Source organism: Macaca thibetana, chromosome 14, assembly GCF_024542745.1.
Source record: "Macaca thibetana thibetana isolate TM-01 chromosome 14, ASM2454274v1, whole genome shotgun sequence".
Lineage (NCBI taxonomy): Eukaryota > Metazoa > Chordata > Mammalia > Primates > Cercopithecidae > Macaca > Macaca thibetana.
This window is the reverse complement of record NC_065591.1, coordinates 5,738,809-5,759,497: the sequence shown is the minus strand read 5'-3', so window position 1 is coordinate 5,759,497 and position 20,689 is coordinate 5,738,809. Positions and strand designations below refer to the sequence as shown.

General features: G+C 51.3%; 2 protein-coding genes across 3 annotated transcripts in view; one reads left to right on the top strand and one right to left on the bottom strand.

Annotated features, from left to right (window-relative positions):
• IGHMBP2 (immunoglobulin mu DNA binding protein 2) overlaps positions 1 to 20,689 on the top strand; it is a 556,281-nt gene that overhangs the window by 440,848 nt on the left and 94,744 nt on the right. The gene's annotated exons all lie outside the window — the stretch shown is intronic.
• The window catches only part of CPT1A (carnitine palmitoyltransferase 1A), an 81,521-nt gene that overhangs the window by 60,417 nt on the left and 415 nt on the right, over positions 1 to 20,689 (bottom strand). Inside the window, exon 1 of one of the 2 annotated variants that reach the window (XM_050758180.1) lies at positions 11,488 to 11,612. The exons of the other annotated variant lie outside the window; for it this stretch is intronic. The gene's annotated coding sequence lies outside the window, so the exon portion shown is untranslated. Of the gene's footprint in view, positions 1 to 11,487; positions 11,613 to 20,689 lie in introns of those variants that run through there. 2 annotated transcript variants of the gene reach the window in all.

The following is a 20,689-nucleotide window of genomic DNA, read 5'->3' as shown; positions in this document are numbered from 1 at the left end:
GCCAACATGGCAAAACCGTCTTTATTAAAAATACAAAAATTAGCTGGGCATGGTGGTGCGTGCCTGTAATCCCAGCTACTCGGGAAGCTGAGGCAAGAGAATTGCCTGAACCCGGGAGGCAGAGGTTGCAGTGAGCTGAGATTGCACCACTGCATAGCAGCCTGGGGGACAGAGTGAGACTCCACCTCAAAAAAGAAAAAAAAATCATAGTTTTAGATTGTGCACCATTCTGAGCAGTACGATGAAAGCTCCCACCGTTCCTCTCCCTCCTGCCAGGGATGTGAATCACCCCTTTACCCAGGCTATCCATGCTGCCAACACTCCCTGTCTGTTACTACACAGGAAAAACCTCGTATATACATCTGTCTCCTGGAATCTAAGGGGAACTAGTTGCAGGACCCCCATGGATACCAAAATCTATGAGTGTGCAGTCCCTTATAGAAAATAGTGTAGTAGGCCGGGCGCGGTGGCTCAAGCCTGTAATCCCAGCACTTTGGGAGGCCGAGACGGGCGGATCACGAGGTCAGGAGATCGAGACCATCCTGGCTAACACAGTGAAACCCCGTCTCTACTAAAAAATACAAAAAACTAGCCGGGCGAGGTGGCGGGCGCCTGTAGTCCCAGCTACTCGGGAGGCTGAGGCAGGAGAATGGCGTAAACCCGGGAGGCGGAGCTTGCAGTGAGCCGAGATCACGCCACTGCACTCCAGCCTGGGTGACAGAGCCAGACTCCGTCTCAAAAAAAAAAAAAAAAAAAAAAAGAAAATAGTGTAGTACTTGCACATAACCTACACACATCCTCCTGTGTACTTTTTTTTTTTTTTTTTTTGAGACACTCTCACTCTGTCCCCCAGGCTGGAGTTCAGTGGTGTGATGTTGGCTCACTGCAACCTCCACCTCCCGGGTTCAAGCGATTCTTCTGCCTTAACCTCTGGAGTAGCAGGGACTACAGGCATGTGCTACCATGCCTGGCTAATTTTTGTATTTTTATTTTATTTTATTATTTTTGAGATGGAGTTTTGCTATTGTTGCCCAGGCTGGAGTGCGATGGCATGGTCTCGGCTCACTGCACCCTCTGCCTCCTGGGTTCAAGTGTTTCTCCTGCCTCAGCCTCCCAAGTAGCTGGGATTACAGGCCCCCACCACCATGACCAGCTAATTTTTGTATTTTTAGTAGAGACAGGGTTTCACTACATTGGCCAGGCTGGTCTTGAACTCCTGACCTCAGGTGATCCGCCCGCCTGAGCCTCCCAAAGTGCTGGGATTACAGGTGTGAGTCACCGCGCCCGGCCTTAATTTTTGTATTTTGAGTAGAGACCTGGTTTCACCACATTGGCCAGGCTGGTCTCAAACTCCTGACTTCAGGTGATCCACCCACCTCGGCCTCCCAAAGTGCTGGGATTACAGGTGTGAGCCACCACGCCCAACCCTCCTGTACACTTTAAATCATCTCTAGGTTACTTACAATAATGAATACAATGTAAATGCTATGTAAACAGTTGTTATGCTGTATTTTTACATTTTGTATTATTTTTTGTTATTATCTAGCTTTCTTCTTTTTCCACAAATATTTTCAATCCTTAGTTGGCTAAATCCACAGAAGCAGAACCTGAGGATACAAAGTTGATTGTATAGGTTTGGCACTATCCACAGATTAAGGCATCCATGAGGGGTCTTGGAATGTATCCCCCAAGGATAAGGGGAGGCCACTGTAAGTGTAAGACTGCCTCCTGTGGCCAATAGGGAGTACAGATCTAAACCACAGGAAGACACCACTTCACACTCAGGAGGACGGCTAGTATCACAAAGATGGATGATATCAAGTGTTGGTGAGGATGTGGAGAAACCAGAATTCTCATGGATGGCTGGTCAAATGGTGCAGCCATGTTGGCAAACAGTCTGTCCGTTCCTCAAAAGCTTAAATACAGAGTTACTGGTCTGGCACCGTGGCTCACACGTGCAATCCCAGCTCTTTGGGAGGCCAAAGCAGAAAGAGTGCTTTAGGCCAGGAATTCCAGACCAGCCTGCACCATGTGGCAAGACCCTGTCTCTATATAATAAACAAAAATTTTAAAAATTAAAAATTAGGCCAGGTGCAGTGGTTCACGCCTGTAGTCCCAGCACTTCATGAGGCCAAGACAGGAGGACTGCTTTGGCTCAGGAGTTCCAGACCAGCCTGGGGAACAAGGCAAGACCTCATCTCTATTAAAAATCAAAGAAATTATCCAGGCATGGTGGTGCATCCCTGTAACCCTAGCAACTTGGGAAGCTGAGGCAGGAGGATTGCTTGAGCCCAGGAGGTGGAGGCCGCAGTGAGCTGTGATTGCACCACTGCACTCCAGCCTGGGCAACAGAGGAGATCCTGTCTTTTAAAAAAAAAATTGCATAACAATAGACTTACCATATGACCCAGCAATTCCATTCCTACATATATACCCGAGAACTGAAAACATGTCCATACAAAAGCCTGCACACGAACACTCACGTTATTCATGATAGCCAAAAAGTGGCAATACGTTCTGCTGATGAATGGATAAACATAATGTGTAATCATACGGTGGAATAGTATTCAGCAATGAAAAGGAATGGGCCTCTGACACCTGCTGCGACATGGATGGGCCCTGAAGACATGATGCTGAGTGAAAGAAGTCACACAGAAGGTCATATATTGCTCATTCTGTTCATTCTAAATGTCTGGAACAGGCAAATCTACAGACACAGAAAGTACACTAGTGCTTGCCAGGGGCTTGGAGCAGATGGGAAGATAGGGAGGTAATGGGTAAGGAGTGGGGGGCATCTTCTTAGGGTGATGAAAACATTCCAAAATTGATCGTGGTGATAGTTGCACAACTCTGCGAATATACTAAAAACCACTGAAAGCCCTGGCATCATGGCGAAACCCTGTCTCTGCAAAAACTACAAAAATTAGCTGGGTGCGGTGATGTGTGCCTATAGTCCCAGCTACTAGGGAGGCTGAGGTGGAAGAATCACTTGAGCCTGGGAGGTCGAAGCTGCAGTGAGCCATGACTGCACCACTGCATTTCAGCCTGAGCAACAGAGTAAAACCCTGTCTAAAAAAAAAAAAAAAAAAAACCCAAACAAACTCACCGAAGTGTACACTTTAGATGGGTGAATTTTATGGTATATGAATATCTCAATAAAGCTGCTACCAAAAAATACTGTCTCAAGAAGTATTGTCTATTTAATGTCTATGTACCTAACCATTCTCTCCTCAGATATATAACAGTGGGGGGTGGATATGTAATTCTTTTCTTCCATATCCCATACACCATAGTGCTCTGGTCACATTAAGGACTCATTCAGCAGCCATAAAAAAGAATGAAATTGGCCAGGCATGGTGGCTCATGCCTGTAATCCCAGCACTTTGGGAGGCAGAGGTGGGAGGATCATCTGAGGAAGGGAGTTCGAGACCAGCCTGAGCAACATGGAGAAACCCCATCTCTCCTAAAAAATACAAAATTAGCCAGGTGTGGTGGTGCATGCCTGTAATCCCAGCTACTTGGGAGGCTGAGGCAGGAGAATCACTTGAACCCGGGAGGCAGAGGTTGTAGTGAGCCGAGATCACGCCATTGCACTCCAGCCTGGGCAACAAGAGCGAAACTTTGTCTCAAAAAAAAAAAGGAAAGAAAAAAAAGAAATCATGTCCCTTGCAGTAATATGGATGCAACTGGAAGCCTTTATCCTAAGTGAACTCACTCAGAAACAGAAAACCAAATACTGCATGTTCTCACCTATAAGTCGGAGTTAAACAATGGGTACCCATGGACATAAAGACGGAAGTAACAGGCCAGCTACGATGACTCACGCCAGTAATCCCAGCACTTTGGGAGGCCGAGGCAGGTGGATCACCTGAGGTCAGGAGTTTGAGACCAGCCTGGCCAAGATGGTAAAACCCCATCTCTACTAAAAATGCCCAAAATTGGCCAGGCGCAGTGGCTCACGCCTGTAATCCCAGTACTTTGGGAGGCCGAGATGCGCGGGTCAGGAGATCGAGGTCAGGAGATCGAGACCATCCTGGCTAACACGGCGAAACCCCGTCTCTACTAAAAATACAAAAAATTGGCCGGGCATGGTGGCGGGTGCCTGTAGTTCGAGCTACTCGGGAGGCTGAGGCAGGAGAATAGCATGAACCCAGGAGGCAGAGCTTGCAGTGAGCCGAGATCGCTCTACTGCACTCCAGCCTGGGGGACAGAGCAAGACTCCGTCTCAAAAACAAACAAACAAACAATACCAAAAATTAGCCTGGCGTGGTGGCAGGCATCTGTAATCCCAGCTACTTGGGAAGCTGAGGCCGGAGAATCGCTTGAACCTGGGAGGTGGAGGTTGCAGTGAGCTGAGATCGGGCCACTACACTCTAGCCTGGGCGACAGAGCAAGACTCTATTTCAAAAAAAAAAGAAAAACAAAGATGGAAATAACGACATTGGGGGTTCCAAAACGGAAGGGAGGAAGCGGGGCAAGGGTTGAAAAATTACCTATCAGGTACAATGTTCACTCTCTTCCCTTTCATCGAGGGCATTCTGGGTACACTGGAAGCCCAACACCCACCAGTATGCAAAATACCATGTAACAAACAGGCATATGTACCCCCGAATCTAAAATTAAATTAAATTTTTAAAAAGACTCATTCAAAACAACTGTTACCTCATGGCATTAAGGAATTTCTGTTAATTATCTTTTAGGTATTACAAGATATTGTGGTCATGTTTTTTAAGAGACAGAGTCTCGCTCTGCTGCCCAGGCTAGAGTGCAGTGGCACAGTCACAGCTCACTGCAGCTCTGGGTTCAAGCAATCCTCCTGCCTCAGCCTCCTGAGTAGTCGAGATTGTGGGTGTGAGCCATGGCACTCAGGCAGTGGTTATTTTTTAAAAACTTTCCCATCTTTTATCGATAGGAACTAACATAATGATACATGCAATTTTATCTTTTTTTTTTTTTTTTTTTTTTTTTGAGACTCTTAGGTCTCGCTCTGTCACCCAGGCTGGAATGCAGTAGCACTATCTAGGTTCACTTTAACCTCTGCCTTCCGGGTTCAAGCAATTCTCCTGCCTCAGCCTCCCTAGTAGCTGAGACTACAGACGCCCAACACTGCACCCAGCTGATTTTTGTATTTTTAATAGAGCCCAGGTTTCACCATGTTGCCAGGCTGGTCTTGAACTCCTGACCTCAGGTGATCTGCCCACCTTGGCCTCCCATAGTACTGCGAGCCACTGTGCCCAGCCGAATTTTATCTTTTATCATGTCTGGGACTTGCTTCAAAATCACTTGGGGTGGGATGAATGGAGGGACGGCTATGAAGGAGCCACGCGTGAGAACCGGTGAAGGGCACGGCCGCCCGAGGCCGGCAGGCAAGCCTCTCTTCTGTGCACGTTCGAGATCTCCTGATGTTTTAGAATGTGTTGAATGAAATGAAACACTTGTCCACTGCAATCGGAGCTCAAAAATCTCACATTTGGAGAGCTCCTCACACACTCCAAATGCCCCAGGTGCCCAGCTCCCAGGAAGGGAGGCACACACTTCTCACCCCATAGCCCACCCAATACAAGAGGGCTGGCAGCAGAGAAATGGCATAACCCATCCAGAGCCAGAGAAGATGAAATCGGGAGGAGCAAAGGTTTCCGGGGCCAGAGTGTGTGGAAAGGTGGTCATGCCCAAGCCCCCTTACTCCATCCCCACTACCCACAACCTGGAAATAGCTGAACAATCACCACCTGCTTGCCCAACCCAACACGGTTTTTATGACCCTGGAATAAAAAGGATGAAAAAGGAAAAGCAGGGCCTCCCCGCAGTGCCCCCCTCCCCCAGTGCCCACCTCCCCCTCAATGCCTGCGCCCCTGCCTCACCGAGCCAGTCTTTTCCAGGTGCTTCCTCTTCAGGCAGGAGGCCACGCAGCGCCCCATGCAGGGACTTCACCTCTCCCCAGACAGAGGGCACACCTGTTCCCTGGCTTTCACGCAGCTGGGAGTGGAGGCAGAATGGCAGCTTCTCCCACCTCTGAGTCACCGGAAACAAAGCTGGGGGACTGTAGAAGACACAGCCGCCGTGGCTTCACGGAGGCCAACCGACCCTGGTGAGAGCCACCCAGCTCCTGGGCCAGCCTCACTCACTCCAGACGTGGGGCAGAGGCTTCCTAATGTCTCTAAAACTGAGGAACTCTGAAGAATGATAACCAGATAAAGCCATTCACACCGCACCCCCCTTCCCTCCCTGGCCCTGGAGGGTAGAGGGTACCAGACCGGAGTCTGAGAGTGGTCAGCACGTTTCCTGCCTTGACGTACCCCTCCACTGAAAGTCAACCTGAGGCCAGGTGCGGTGGCTTGGGCCTGTAATCCCAGCACTTTGGGAAGCCAAGGCGGGAGGGTCACTGGAGGTCAGGAGTTCAAGACCAGCCTGACCAACATGATGAAACCCTGTCACTACTAAAAATACAAAAATTAGCCGGATCTGGTGGTGCGTGCCTGTATTCCCAGCCAATTGGGAGGCTGAGGCAGGAGAATCGCTTGAACCCGGGAGGCAGAGGTTGCAGTGAGCCGAGATCAGGCCATGCACTCCTGGTTGAGAGAGTGAGACGCCGTCAAAATAAAAAAAAAAAGCAAGCCACTCTGGCCCTCAGCATGCCTTTCTATAACATACTTAGCGCAAACGGGATCCCTCAAAGTAAATCGGGTCTGCGGCCTCACCGCACTGGCATAAACAGGACTGGGACCCCAGGTGGCTCACCTCACCTTCCTGGAAACAGAGCAGCCAGCTGAGGCAGGTGAGCAGCTGAGACTGGGATGGGCGGACAACAAGCCCAGGGCCAGGGGCGCAGAGCTCTTCCGAGGGCTTGGTGCTCAGGGAGAAGGAGTGGGGGTGAGGAGGGGGTGAAGAAGGCCAGTCACCAATAAATTCCTGGACCTCAGATAAGCCTCACAAAAACTTTGGAAGGCCAAGGCAGGCAGATCGCTTGAGCCCAGGAGTTTGAGACCAGCCTGAGCAACATGGCAAAACCTCATCTCTACTAAAAATACAAAAATAAACCAGGGGTGGTGGTGAGCACCTGTAGTCCCAGCTACTTGGGAGGCTGAAGGGCGAGGCTCACCTAAGCCTGGAAGGTTGAGGCTACAGTGAGCCATGATCACACCACTGCATTCCAGCCTGGGCGACAGAACGAGATCTTGTCTCAAAACAAACACACACACACGCACACACACACACAAGCCCCAGTGAACTTTACTATATTATACAGCAAGACTATTTTCTGTCTTAAATGCTTTAAATCACAAGATACTGCAAACACGCAGGCAAGCAGAGAATAACACCTGTGTACCCTCCCGGAATGAACAAATTTAACATTTTGCTGTATTGATTTAGACTGTCCTCCCCAACCTACCCCTGACACCAGTTTGTTTATTTCTGTTTTTGTAGAGACAGGATCTCACTATGTTGCCCAGGCTGGTCTTGAACTCTTGGACTCAAGCAGTCCTCCCTCCTTGGCCTCCCAAACTGCTGAGATTACAGGCGCCCAGCCCTGCAAAAATTTCTAACATGCAACAGATACAACCTCCTCTCCCTGTCCCCAGAATGCGGGGCTCATCTTTCCCTACATATTTGAGTATCTACAAGTGCATACAGTACCACCACACACGTGTGAGACACACACAAATGCTGCCTACTCCGTGCACGCTCCTGCAACTTGCTTCTCGTCCACATTGAATTCCAAGCTGCCCCACGCCCACCCATGCAGCACTGGCCCTGCTGTCCTGCACCCCTCTGCTGGCGGGAACCAGTCTGCTCCTGTGTCCCTGCTGGGGTTCAGGGAACTTCTCTGTTCACTTTTTCACTGTTGCAAACAAAGCAGCAGACAGTGGCCTTGTCCATGTTGCAGCATCGTATTTTAACGGGGGTAGAAAAAAAGCATGGTGTTCGTGGGCACCCCTGGCCTCTGGGGCAGCCTTCCTCATGCCTGCCCTGCCCTGCCTGCTCTACCAAAGGTCCAGCTCCTCCTTGACGTGGTCATCCTGTCCTCTTTGCCCTCGCCGAAGTCCCACCTGCTGCTCGACACCCCATCTCCCTGTGTCTCCCAAGTCAGCTTTCCCAGGGCGTCTGAGCGCCCTGCCCACTTCGCCAACGCTGCCACATCGGCCCCAGCCAGGGGCTTCTTGGAGCGGAAGCACACTCCACCACTTTGCAGCCTGTGTTCCTTCCACTTCTGTGCGTCCAGAATGGGCCACCTGTCCGCTATAGCCAGGCCTGGGTCAGCGCCCTCCACCTCCCACCTGCGTGGGAGTCCCTCACCAGGCTCACTGCGTCTTCTCCTCCCCAGCACCTTTCATCGAGGGCAGGAGGCCAGGGCACCCATGTGTTACATCTCCCCTTCCTGGAAGACTTCCCTGGAGTCCTGGGCATGCCCTGCCAGGTTGGGCACTGTGGCTGGGAGCTCTAGCACACTGGGAGGAAGGGCCCTCAGGCCAGCTGGCGGCCGGGCCTGTGTCTGGATCCAGGCCACCGACACTAGGCAGCCTCTCTGCTCACCCCTTCGGCCCTCCTGAGGCTGTAGCGAGGAGGGCAGCAGGGGCACGGCATGGCCTGAGGCATGGGCAAGCAGGCATCAGCCTCCTCGGGCTGCGGGGGCTCTGCCACGTCCCACTCCCGGTGTACAACTAAACCGTTAGTCTCTGTGGGCTGGCCCCACTTCCTGCTCCTTCTTCCTCCTGGGGGAGGCCGCCAGGCACACAAGCTGGCCCCGGTCCATCTGCTGCTGCCTTGGGCCCCTCTGGCTTCTGAACTAGTAGGTGGCTCCCCCTGCACCCCGGGAGTCAGCCAGCCCCCCGGGACTTTAGCTTAAACCTGAGCACACTGCACCTGACCTTCCAAGCACATCCTCAACTAGCCAAAACTTCACCAGCTGACAATGAATCTTGCCACCTGCCCACGTGCCCACATCCTCCCCAGGGTTTCTCTCACTGAGAACGCCGGCACCTGCCCTGCCTGGGGAGAAGTAGGGATGGACTAGGGCTGTTCACTCCAGTCCCCAGAACCTGCTGATGTGAAGGTCCCCGGGCTCGCATGTCCCACCAGCAACACGTCTGCTCTACAGCCCGGCCCTCCTTTCTCCAAGCCACCCCCATACAGAGACTTCCCAGAGAGACCTGCCCAGCTGCTCTTTAACCCACATCATCCCAGGGACTGGCCCATCTGCAGCCCCTATCCTGCTGCGATTTTCTTCCATGCCCAGGTCTCGGAGACATATCACAGCCCAGGTGGGGAGAGGTGGTGTCCCGTGGGACGAAGTTTACACAGTGTGACCACTGAGATCCAAGCTGCACGGCAGGGCGTGCACCTGCGCCCCAAGTTCAAGGATGGCTAGAGGAGAGAACACTTTTACTGGAAAGAAAGGCAGAAAAGAGAAGGAGGAAGAAAAGTTAAAAGGGAGAAATAAGAAAATGCAGAAAAATACAGATGGATGAAAAGGGAACTTCACCTCTTCCCTGTCACTCACTCGCTCCCTCAAATCATCACGGAGTCCTCGGACGGAAATCCCAAACTAGCCCTGGGAACGGACTCGTGGAGGAGGCAGTTCTGGCTAAGTGAAACAGGCGGACCCTTGGGGGCTGTTCCTGACCTAAGACCCCTCCTTGCTGTGTGCCCCCAGGACTGCTATAGGGTAAATCGGAGGCGGCGGCAACACCCCAGCGGCCTCCACCACGCCAAAGACACCACGTCGTCCGGCACTGTGGTGGGGCCGCGGACGTGTCTATTTTTACTGCAAGGACAGAAATCACTTCTGAGAAGCTGGCACGGTGGCTAGGGCCTGGCCTGTGCCTCTGCCCCAAGTGGATGTGAGCCCTGAAAGGCTGAGTGGGAGGCCAGGCGCAGTGGCTCACGCCTGAAATCCCAGCACTTTGGAAGGGCAAGACAGAGATTGCTTGAGTCCAGGAGTTCAGGACGAGGCTGACCAACATGGCAAAACTCTTTCTCTGCCAAAAATACAAAAAATTAGCTGGGGCCGGGCACGGTGGCTCAAGCCTGTAATCCCAGCACTTTGGGAGGCCGAGACAGGCGGATCATGAGGTCAGGAGATCGAGACCATCCTGGCTAACATGGTGAAACCCCGTCTCTACTAAAAAAAATACAAAAAACTAGCCGGGCGAGGTGGCGGGCGCCTGTAGTCCCAGCTAGTCGGGAGGCTGAGGCAGGAGAATGGCGTAAACCCGGGAAGGCGGAGCTTGCAGTGAGCCGAGATCGTGCCACTGCACTCCAGTCTGGGCGACAGAGTGAGACTCTGTCTCAAAAAAAAAAAAAAAATTAGCTGGACGTGGTGGCGCATACCGGTGGTCCTAGCCATTCTGGGGGCCGAGATGGGAAGATTTCTTGAGTCTGGGAGGTTGAGGCTGCAGCAAGCCCAGATTGTGCCACTGCACTCCAGCCTGGGCAACAGAGTGAGACCCTGTCTCAAAAAAAAAGAAAGGCTGAGTGTGGCTGGGGAGTGGGGGAGGCTGAGCGGGGTTGGGGGGTGCGGGGTGGAGATCGCCCACCTGGAGCCCACCCGCTGGGAGCTCACACAGACCTCCCTGCCCAGAGCACACTGGGTGCTCAACAACTCCCAGGTGAAGCATGGGAGCCAGGCCACGTGCCATCCTGGAGGCTATGAAGGGACTCGTCACTGAGGTCTGTGCCAGAGCACTTAAGCACCTTATGCTAATCTGCTCTCGGAACCACACAGAGATGCAGAATAAAAGGCCCCAACCAAGGCTGCAAGCCCTTCATCACAGCTGTCACAAATCCACTGTCCCGTCTCCAGCTCACCTATTCCATGGCTGTTCCCACCGCCTTCCAAGCTCAGCTCTCCCTGTCACCTGCCCCTCCGCCAGGCCCACCAGCCTTGACCTGTGCCACTCACTGGCTCGCAGCTGGGAGGCCTTCAGCTCTTTTTCCATTTCTCTTTTCTCCTTTCTTCATACTTAGCTTAAAGCTCCCAGCACTTGAGCGGGCAGCCCATGAATCCAAACTCCCCAAGAAATTCCACAAGAGACATTTATCAATGTCACCTGCACCGGCTGGCAAACGACCTTCACTTGTGAGTTCCGTGTCCAGTCTTCCAAATACACTTCTCAAGGACGTGAATCCTTGTGGTGTCATCTGAATCAAATCCTGAAGACTACAGAATGCCTGTTCTCTAACAGTGAATGCTACATGAACAATTAGGGGGGCTGGTGATAACACATCTTCAATTTTGCTTACGATTATCTTCATTTTAACAACTTTGCTCAATATTCCCCAAATCCTTGGCCAATAAACGGCTCTGCTACTTTGTTTTTTGAAAGTGTTCACTTTGTTCTCTTTCTCCATAATCAATTCCTTTTAACCAAAACCTTTCACCTTTTTCGAAGTCATTGGCCTATGAATCCTAACACTGGCCACGTAATCAAGAAGCCACCCATGACACAGGTCCCTATGCCCTTTGAGTAAACCTCCCCACCCCTGCACCCCCAATCCTGCAGAGCTGAGACAGGCAGGTGGCCGAGGAAAGCAGGTGAAAGGTCAGTGTGATGCACTGTGCATTGCCAGGTTTCAAAACACGCCCAAGGAAAACGGAGATACTGGAATTGCCTCTGTAATATAAAACAAACAATAAAACTTGGTGCGTGATAACAGACTTCCAAGAAAATGGTCTTTATAGCAACTGAAATATGTAAATAATTTATGAGTGGGGCAGAAGTCTTTCAACATAGCCTTGCAATCAACAGGTATGGAGATACTAATAGGTGGGTGGGAAGGTAGGTAGGGAAGACATACAGATTCCTTTTTGTGCTCTTAATAATGAAGATAAAGAACATTTTTTTTTTTTTTTTTTTTTTTTTTTGAGATGAAGTTTTGCTCCATCACCCAGGCTGGAGTGCAGTGACATGATCTCAGCTCACAGCAACTTCTGCCTCCTAGGTTCAAGTGATTCTCCTGCCTCAGCCTCCCAGGTGGCTGGGATTACAGGCATGCGCCACCACGCCTGGCTAATTTTGTATTTTTAGTAGAGATGGGCTTTTACCATGTTGACCAGGCTGGTCTCAAACTCCTGACCTCAAGCGATCCGTCCAACTCGGCCTCCTAAAGTGCTGGGATTACAGGCCTGAGCCACTGCACCCAACTCAGAACATTCCTTTTACCAAACCCTTTGGCATATGCTAGACAACGTGACTCATATACATTTTTATACTGATGTATTTGACTAGCATTAGATCATTTAATTCTCGCTAGCACCCCAGGAAATGGGTAGTAGGGCTACCTCCATGTACTAATGAGAAAACCAGGGCTTAGATGTCAAGAAACTTGCCTAGTGTCACAGCCAGCAAATCATAGCTCTGGAAATCAAACCCAGGCCCAGGCCCAGGCCAGGCGTGGTGGCTCACGCCTCTAATCCCAGCACTTTGGGAGGCTGAGGCAGATGGATCACCTGAGGTCAGGAGTTCGAGACCAGTCTGACCGATATGGTGAAACCTAGTCTCTACTAAAAATACAAAAAATTAGCTGGGCATGGTGGTGTGCGCCCGTAGTCCCAGATACTAGGGAAGCTGAGACAGGAGAATTTCTTGAACCCGGTAGGTGGAGGTTGCAGTGAGCCGAGATTGCACCACTGCACTCAGCCTGGGCGACAGAGTGAGACTCTGTCTCAAAAAAAAAACAAAACAACAACAACAACAAAAAAAAAACCCAGGTCCAACTCCAAAACGTGTACTCTTAAATCCCAAAGCAATGTGGTAGGTACTACACAAAAAGTTCTACTTGGGATTCCTAAAGTTACAACACAGATATAAAATTAGGTCACTGTTGTAACCAAAATGATGAGATTGCAGCCAGCAATAAAACTCCAGTAAATACAAACACCATCGGCGCCAACTGTAAAATTATCCACATGCTGCAGTCTTCCCACTGCACAGTGCCCACGCACACAGGAGCAGGCTCTGCCTTCTGCTCAAACCTAGCTAACAGCTGCCCGTCTCCTCCAGCGGTAAAACACTGTGTTGGAAATCCTCCGAGAAAAGGTTAGCCATGGGAAGCGACAGCTTAGCTCAGCAGGAATACCAGGCAGGGCCTCTAGGAAAAGAGAAAGTGTGAGGCTGGATGACATGGGCCCCATTCCTGGAAAAACTGGAGGAGGCATCGTAGGCAGAGTCGGAAGCAGTGTCTCTGGCGAAGGGCAGGGCAGTTATCTTATCATCGACAACACATTCTTGGATGCCCGGGTGACCAATGCCTGGGAAGGCTCTGCTTGGCTAGAAAGCTAGTGCGGGCCTCTGGGACTGGCTCCAGTCCGGGGAAACCACCTTCACAACATGCATGATTTCCAAGGTGGCAAAAATCTGGCCTGGCCTCCTCACTGCTGCCCAAAGAACTTCAAGGGAAGTACCAGGAAGGCTCTGGAAGGACATCAGCAGCCCAGGGGTTTCCCTAAAACTAGCACGCACGTGCGGTAAAGTTCGTGGCTCTTCTGAACTGCGGTGCAGGCAAAAATTAGCAATAATGGGAAGGAAGAAAAGCAGCAGCTCCTCTTCACTGGGCAAGCGTGGGTGCATGCTCTCCGCATGGTGTGAGCCACCTCGTTATTCAATTGCAGATATGCGTATCTGTAATGGTGCCCCTGTACTTTTCCAGTAAATGTGTATACACACAAATAGAAGTTATTTCCCAAAGTCGGCTGGGTGTGTTGGCTCATGCCTGTAATCCCAGCACCTTGGGAGGCCGAGGCGGGTGGATCACCTAAGGTCGGGAGATCAAAAGCAGCCAGGCCAACATGGTGAAACCTCATCTCTACTAAAATTACAAAACATTAGCTGGGTGTGGTGGTGGGCGCCTGTAGCAGGAGAATTGCTTGAACCTGGGAGGCGGAGGTTGTAGTAAGCCAAGGTCGCACCACTGCACTCCAGCCTGGGAAACAAGAGCGAAACTCCATCTCAAAAAAGAAAAAAAAAAAAAAAAAAGAAATTGTTTCCCAAACCCGATGGAAGCACCTTAGAAGTGAGAATGTGAGACTCACCTTATGTTTTTTGGAGAGTTTCATGTACAAGAAAGGTGAAGGAATTTTCATTATTTATTTATTTATTTTTATAAGACAGAGTCTTGTTCTGAACTCCTGGCTCAAGAGAGCCTCTTGCCTCAGCCTAAGCTGGGACTACAGGTGTGCTCCACCACACCCAGCCTGGAGCTTTCATTATGAAAGGTTGCACCTTGAATTCATGACTGATCATTCAATATTCACATTATTTAAATTGGCCACACAGTGAATTTCCTGTACTGAAGTTTATCGTAACGGACTATTCACATTTATGGGGTCAATATAATGGGTTGTCAGGTTATAAAAGGAATTCTGGGCTGGGCACGGTGGCTCACACCTGTAATCCCAGCACTTGGGAAGCTGAGGCAGGTGGATCACCTGAGGTCAGGAGTTCAAGACCAGCCTGGTCAACATGGCGAAACCTCATCTCTACTAAAAATACAAAAATTAGCCGGGTGTGGTGGTGGGTGCCTGTAATCCCAGCTACTCCAGAAGCTGAGGCAGGAGAATCACTTGAACCCGGGAGGTGGAGTTTGTGGTGAGCCGAGATCATGCCACTGCACTCCAGCCTAGGTGACAGAGTGAGACTTCATCTCAAAAAACAAAAATAATAAAATTAAAGGAATTCTGCACTGGGTATGGTGGCTCATGCCTGTAATCCCAACACTTTGGCAGGCGGAGGCAGGAAGTTCGCTTGAGCCCAGGTATTTGAGACCAGTCTGGGCAATGTAGCAAGACCCCATCTCTACAAAACATACATAAATTAGCCAAGTGTGGGTAGTGCATGCCTGTCGTCCCAACTACTCGGGAGTATCGCTCAAGCCCAGGAGTTTGAAGTTACAGTGAGCTATGATCATGCCACTGAACTCTAGCCTGGATGACAGAGCGAGACTCTGTCTTACCAGGTACTGTAAAAATTAAGCCAATTCCGGGTGGATCACTTGAGGTCAGGAGTTTGAGACCAGCCTGGCCAACATGATGAAACTCCGTCTCTACTAAAAAATAAAAACTAGCTAGGCTTGGTGGTGCGTGCCTGTAATCCCAGCTACTCGGGAGGCTGAAGCAGGAGAACTGCTTGAATCCAGGAGGTGGAGGCTGCAGTGAGTCGTGATTGCGCCACTGCACTCCAGCCCGGGCGACAGGGCGAGACTCCATCTCAAAAAAAAAAATTAAGCCAATTCAAATTCACCTTATAGTGCACCACATCAATAAGTAATGGTTAGATAAATACAGACAAATGTGATCTTAGCCACTGTGTGTATGTGAAGAAGTATAAAGAAACCAGGAAGCCTGGCATGGTGGCTCATGCCTGGAATCCCAATGCTTTGGGAGGCCAAGGTAAAAGGGTCACTTAAGGCCAGGAGTTCAAGACCAGCCTGGACAGCACAGTGAGGCCTGTCTCTACAAAAAATATGAAAAATTAGCCAGGTGTGGTGGCATGTGCCTGTGGTCCTAGCTATGCAAGAGGCTGAAGAAGGAGGATCCCTTGAGCCCAAATGGGAGATTATGTTGAACCACGATGGCACCACGGCACTGTACTCCAGCTTGGGCAACAAAGCAAGATCCTGTCTCTGAAAAAAAAAGAAGTCCGGGCATGGTGGCTCATGCCTGTAATACCAGCACTTTGGGAGGCCAAGGCAGGCAGATCACCTGAGGTCAGGAATTCAAGACCAGCTTGGTCAACATGGTGAAACCTCGTCTCTACTAAAAATACAAAAATTAGCTGGGCATGGTAGCACATACCTGTAGTCCCAGCTACTTGGGAGGCTGAGGCAGAAGAATCGCTTGAATCCAGAAGGCGGAGGCTGCAGCGAGCTGAGACCACACCACTGCACTCCAGCCTAGGCAACAGAGTGAGACTTCCTCAAAAGAAAGAAAAGAAAAAAAAAAGGAAAGAAAAGAGAGAAAGAAAGAAAAATGAAACCAAATATCCAAGAAAAGAAAGGGAGGGAAGGAAGGAGGGAAGGGAGGGAGGGAGGGAAGGAGAGAAGAAGGGAGAAAGGAAGAGAGGAAGGAAAGAAAGAAAAAGGAAAGCAAACCTTCATGTATTAAATCTGTTTCAGGGTACGGGAGGAAATGACAGTTGGCAAATCAGGGATAAATGCTTTTATAAATGAAGAATCATTTGATAAAAAGCCAAATTTCAGTGATAGCATATGACAGTTTCTTTCTTTCTTTCTTTCTTTTTTTTTGAGACAGAGTCTTGCTCTGTCAACCAGGCTGGAGTGCAGTGGCGTGATTGTGATCTCGGCTCACTGCAACCTCCGCCTCCCAGGTTCAAGCGATTCGCCTGCCTCAGCCTCCCAAGTAGCTGGGACTACAGGCGTGCGCCACCATGCCCCGCTAATTTTTTGTATTTTAGTAGAGACGAGGTTTCACTATGTTGGCCAGGCTGGTCTTGATCTCCTGACCTCGTGATCCACCCATTGTGGCCTCCTGAAGTGCTGGGAGAAGTACAACGCGCTCGGCTGACGGTTTCTTCAAGGTTATTTAGTTTACTCCTCACCAGGGTGTCAGAATACAGTGTTAGGAACGCTCTCTGTGGTGACTCAATGTGACTCGATGACCACAGGACCCCCAGAGTGAGCCAGGGCTGGTAGGCAAAGCAGACGTCACTACAGAGAGCTAGCAGCTTGCTGCGGGGAGAGAAGAGGGACGTGGTCTCGGGTCCAGACGTCCTCAGCCACAGTAGCAGCGTGAAGGAAGGAAGGTGCATTGAGGGGGGACCCAAATGCTCCTCCACTCCCTGCCTTCCTCACAGGAACTTCCCGTAACACAAACAGAAGTAACAGTGCCCTTCGTCAGGAGGTTGTGGCAATCCAGAGTGGAAAAAGGTGCCTCCGGCAGGGCGAGGGGGCTTATGCCTCTAATCCCAGTGCTTTGGGAGGCTGAAGTGGGAGGATCGCTTGAGGCCAGGAGTGCACTATGATTGTGCCAAGGCACTCCAGCCTGGACAACAGGGCAAGACCTTGTCACTAAAGAAAGAAAAAAGGAAAAGAAAGGATGTCTCAAATGTTCTGCCATTCCTTCAACACATATCTGAATGTCTGCTCTGGGCCACTGAAATAATGAGGAAGGTGAGTGTAAGGGCGAGTTAGGAAGAAGTAGCAGCACTTAGCCCCAGCCGCATGTGGGGGCTTAGGGAACACGAAGAATGCGGGCTGGCTCTCCCGCTCTTGGGCTGGGTACCACAAACCACCAGCATCAGGAGTATGAAGCCTTCCTTTCTTAACCTAAAGAACTTGATGTCCAATGCCTAAGCTATATCCCTCAGGAAGCAGAGCGGTACCCACCCTACTGCCCAACCCTCCAAGGTGACCGTGATCTTCCTGCCCACCCTGGAGAGGCACGCCTCACTCAGCAGCATCATTTCTTTCATTGTTAACTTGCAAAGATGTTCCTGGACCCAAGAACAATCCTCACCAAAAAAAAGGCAAAGGCAGACTGACACTTCTGAAGCTATCAAGTTACCCAAATAGGCAGCTGGCCTCAGCCCAGGGCCTGCTGGGGATCCAACCTTCACCCGACATTTGAACGAGGTAAAAGTTGAAATTTACACAAGGTAACAAATATTTGAAGCTAGCAAGCAGAAAAAAGTCCTTACTTGTGTTAAGCAATCAATTTGTTTAAAAAACATATCCTGTACATGTCGTCAAAGAAACTGTTAATAGTGGTGGCATCTGGAGAGGGGAACCAAGTGAGACGGACTCTACTCTGTATCTGTACCTTTAAAAAAAAAAATAGAGACAGGATCTGGCTCTGTCACCCAGACTGGAGTGCAGTGGTGCAATCATAGTTCACTGCAGTCTCCACCTCCTGGGCTGAAGCCATCCTCCTACCTCAGCCTCCTGAGTAGCTGGGACCACAGATGCACTCCACCAGGCCTTACTAATTGTTTGTGGAGACAGGGGTCTGGCTCTGTTCAGCCCAGGTTGGTCATTCCTGGCCTCAAAGCAATCCTCCCACCTTGGCCTCCCAAAGCACTGAGATTACAGGCGTGAGCCACGAGTCCAGGCCCATTCGTGCCTCTTTAACTTTGCATCGTGTGCTTATATCGCTTATTTGTAAAAACAACAACAACAACAAAAGTCTTCACAAGAAAAGCTCAAGACTGGCAGAAGACAATTGAGGCCTCTTTAAAGTGTGTTGGAGAGAATCTCTCCAACACAGACAATCTCGAACAGCCATTTTAATTCTCAAAACACCAATTCTTCCGGAATTCAAGTTCAGGTTTCCACCAGCAACAGAACTCTGGCCTGCCAATAATAACCATGCAGAGTGACTAAACATTTTTTCCAACAAAGGAAAAAATGCAAACGATCAAAGTGCAGAAGCAGCCCTTGGCCAGCGCAGGCGCCGGTTTCCGCCTCCCGCCGCCGCTGCCACCGCCCCTGTGCCTTTAGATTTCGGGCAGCAAGTCTAATTGCTTGCTTGGAACGCGTCCTCGGAAGGGCACCGCCAGCAACTGCGGCTTCGCGCCCCGCCCCTTCCCCCAAGCCCCGGGCGGGCGTCACGTGACGACTGAGAAAAGTAGGGGAAAGGTCAGCAACAGCCCCGCCCCCGGGCTGGCGCGTCCCAGGCGCTCGGATCCTGTTCTATCCGCCGTGCCCACAGAGACCTTCCGGAGCGAGCTGGCGCGCGTCCCTGTGGCCACCCCAGCGACAGCGGGAGAAATGCAACGCACCTCTCCGTGGAAAGGTCGAGCCTTGCGGTGCCCAACTTTGGGGACAGCTCGGTGCTCAGTGCTTCTGATGACAGATGCTACATCCAACGAGCCAGAAACGCAGGCACCGCGCTCAAGAGCCCAGGGCGCGTCTAAAAGGGGCTCACTGTGAAGCCCCAGTGAAAACTGACAGTGTTTTTATGAATGGGCACGCGGGGCCAGGGTTGGGTAAGGGCAGGCCCTCGTTCCAGGACTCCCCGGAGGCCCAGCTTGACCGCTCGGTGACCACTGGTCCGGGGCTGGGGCCAAACACAGCAGCCGCAGCAGCATCGGAAGGAACCCAGTTTAATTCTCTGCCCCAGGGTAGGCGGCTTGTGTTTAGTACCAACTCGAAACGTTATTTTGGCCTGTGCATGATGCTAATTTCTGCCACTTTGAAACAAAGTGTGTGCACTCCCAAACCTGGCCCTTTTTACTGTTTGATTCCAACTGTTAAGATATAGAGTTCAAGTGCAAGGTCGAGGCAGCAATGCTTCACAGGAAGGAAACCAGTAATTTACATGCGAAAAGCAGCCCACAGGTTCTTGGTATTGAGGCAAAATCAACCCAAAGAATCCCCAGACCAAATGACAGCTGGATGCTTGCTGGCCTCAGCGGTGTGCATTCTCAGCGACACTAATGTCCTCAATTTAATTGCTACGTTTACTCGGTTAGAGTCGCCTTAAAGAATTTGGAAAGGCCCGGGGGTGGGGGTGCTTCCTGGCATAAATAAAAGACCGGGGCTCAGCCACTTTTTATTCACTTGGTGTGTGGCTTAGAAGGAAATAAACATGCTTGCATATCTGGAATGACCAGAAACCAGACACCTGTGGAAGAAAATGGTGTAACAAAATACACCGTTGCAAAAGGTAAAACCGATTTTCATTTTATTCGGTAACTTACAAAGTTACCGGCTTCCTACTAAAATCTGTTCTTAAATATTTTATAACACACGGAGCCGAGAGGAACCGAAAGCCTGTGCCGAGTTGGGAATATTAACTCTGTTATGTATTTAACCTGGTAGTTAGTTGGGATTTCAACTCTCTGAGTTGTTTTCTTTTTTTCTTTTTTCTTTTTTCTAAGTAAGATCAGCCCTCATCTTTGAGTCCTGCGGCTTTAAGGAAAGCCAAGGGCGGATTTACATTATGAAGACGCTGACCCACGGCCTTTCCTGACAAAGCGAAAGAAGCCGGCTGTTGGCTGGCCGCGGCGGTGGCTCCAAGAAGGGGCTGCCCCGCGTGGCCCTGACCGCACCGTCAGGCTCGCTGGCCAAGTTCGCCAGGGCCCGGCCACGTGACACCCCCACCCTCCAGCGGCCCCGCAGCTCCCGGCCCGGCACGACCTTGGGCACGCGCTCCGCGCCCACCTGCCCTTGACCCAGCGTTGCACGGGAGAGGCTGCGGGCGCTCCCAAGCAGGCACGGGGCCCGGCACCCTCATCCTGCTCACGGCAGCGCTCGGACCGCGCCTGGAGTCCCTGCGCCAAGGGCGTGTCCCGACGGCTGCACTGCGAGGGCGGGCTTGGGGAGGGGGACCGGGGAGACCGGGGCTGGGATGGGGTCAGCGGCGTTCTGCCGAATCCTGAGGGCCAAGCATCCCTCCCTCAGCCGCACTGCACCTGCTCGCAGGTGACCGATCCACGGGCGGACCCTCAGACCCAATCCTCTCCGGAGCCGGGGTGGGATGGGCAGGGACAGGAGCCGGAGGCCCTACTGGCCCCGGGCGAAGGCATCCTGGAAAGCATCCAGAGCGTCCAGCATCCCTCCCGCGGCCACCCGCAGGCAGACCGACCCCCGGTCAGACCCTCAGACTCAATCCAGTCCGGGGCAGATTAAGGAGTGGGAGACAAGGGAGCCGGTGGCCCTGTTGGCCCCGGGCCGGAGGCCTCCAGCCAAGTCCGGAGGGCCGAGCATCCCTCCCACGGCCGCACGGGACCCGCCT